This window comes from Eschrichtius robustus, chromosome 1 (genome assembly GCF_028021215.1).
Source record: "Eschrichtius robustus isolate mEscRob2 chromosome 1, mEscRob2.pri, whole genome shotgun sequence".
In the NCBI taxonomy this organism is placed as follows: domain Eukaryota; kingdom Metazoa; phylum Chordata; class Mammalia; order Artiodactyla; family Eschrichtiidae; genus Eschrichtius; species Eschrichtius robustus.
In genome coordinates, this window is record NC_090824.1 from 13,054,761 (window position 1) to 13,056,942 (window position 2,182).

Consider the following 2,182-nt stretch of genomic DNA (forward strand, 5'->3'; position numbering starts at 1 on the left):
CTTTATGTTAGCAAGTAAGATGAAAATGAAACAAGTCAAAGATGTATATCAGAACTTCACTCATCTGTTGATGATGTGAGTGACTGCTCAGTCAGGTAGCAGTTTCTGATTGTTGGCCAAATTTCCTCAATTTTTTGTGCTGTTCACATTGTAATGGCTTAGAGAGACAGCACACTTTTTTAAAAAAACTAGACGTATAGTTTACATGCTGGAATATTCACCCAAGACACACTTTTAAGTTTAATCTGCACTAGTCACATTTTCCCCATCACTTTCTTAATTAAGTCAAGAGACTCTAGATACTGCAGAAGACATAAATCAAGCCCTAACTGGTAACACTTGCCAATTTCTGTGGCATAAACACTCTCACTATGGTCGAGTTCAAGCTGCTGCCATAGTGTTCCTAACCACAGAGGTGGAAAGAGATGTGCAGTGTACCCTGTTATATAATATTGCTTCCATACAGATGCAACAGGTGTAAATAACCTCAAGAGCACAGGTAACAGTAAAATAATTAGGAAGTGGCACATTTTGAGTGTTTACCTTTTCTTTTTTTTTTTTAAATTAATTAATTTATTTATTTATTTATGGCTGTGTTGGGTCTTCGTTTCTGTGTGAGGGCTTTCTCCAGTTGCGGCAAGCGGGGGCCACTCTTCATCGCGGTGCGCGGGCCTCTCACTGTGGCGGCCTCTCTTGTTGCGGAGCACAGGCTCCAGACGCGCAGGCTCAGTAATTGTGGCTCACGGGCCTAGTTGCTCCGCGGCATGTGGGATCTTCCCAGACCAGGGCTCGAACCCGTGTCCCCTGCATTGGCAGGCAGATTCTCAACCACTGCGCCACCAGGGAAACCCCCTACCTTTTCTTTTTTTTTTAATTTATTTATTTATTTTTGGTTGTGTTGGGTCTTTGTTTCTATGCAAGGGCTTTCTCCAGTTGTGGCAAGCGGGGCCACCCTTCATCGCGGTGCGCGGGCCTCTCACTGTGGCGGCCCCTCTTGCTGCGGAGCACAGGCTCCAGACGCGCAGGCTCAGCAGTTGTGGCTCACGGGCCCAGTCGCTCCGCGGCATGTGGGATCCTCTCAGACCAGGGCTCGAACCCATGTCCTCCGCATTAGCAGGCAGATTCTCAACCACTGCGCCGCCAGGGAAGCCCTACCACTGTTTTTAATATGAATTATTCGTACATTTACATAAATTCATTTTTAATGACGGCTGTGTTTAACAACTGACTTGCACAATTCCGGGAAATTCACTAATGTGCTCTCACAAGCCAGTACAGCCTGGCTCCAGCGCACCACTGGGAGCACCACATTTTAGGGATGGGCTGAAAAGGAAGAGACAGAAGACTGAGAAGAAGGGGCCAAGGAGGAGGAACGTCAGAGAGAAGAGCAGCTGGTTCGCAGAGCTGACCAGCCTACCGGCTGCTGCTGTGCGCAAACCGTGTTCTTCGGCACAGGCACACAGGGGCCACTTGGGCTGAGTGTGGAGGCTGGAAACTCTGCCCCAGGCTTCTCGCTCCTTCCAGTTTCCCTGCTGGCCCTTCTCCACCGAGTAGAGCAGAAGGAGTGGGCCTGGGGCGGCTAACAGACCCGAGAGCCAGGGGAACCTCTCCATCTGTAAAGGGGGCAGAGGTCTCCGCAGGGCAGAGTGGACAGCATGAAGTCAGGCAGGAGCCTGGAGGGGCGGGGGAGGGGAGGTTCTGGCGGGGGGCGGGCGGCGGGGAGGGAAGGGAGGTCCTGGCAGGACTCAGAAATGTCCTCCCCTTTCCAAGCTCTGGCTTTTGGGCCCAGCCCACTGAGGTCAAGTTCACCGAGTCACGTGGCAAACCGGCCACCTGCTTCCCCACCTCCCCTCCCCGCAGGAGACCCCAAATAAGCAGGTGGAGAAGAAGCCTCCGGGCCCCTCCGTGTTCCCCACGGGAGAGCAATGGCCCTCAGGAGCCCTTCTGGAAGCCGCACCCTGCCCAGGCCGCTGGGGCCGCCTTGCTCCCGCCGCGGCCGGTCCGCCGCGAGCCTCCGCCCCTTCCTCCGTCTCCAGGTGGCGGCGCGGCGCGGGGGGAGAGGGGCGAGCTGGAGCCGGCGCGCAGGCCGACCGCGCCACGCCCCCGCCGGTCCCTGGTCCCCGCCGCCGCTGCTCCGCCGTCCTGCCCTCCCGTCCGCCGGCGTCGGGCTCAGCCGGGCCGG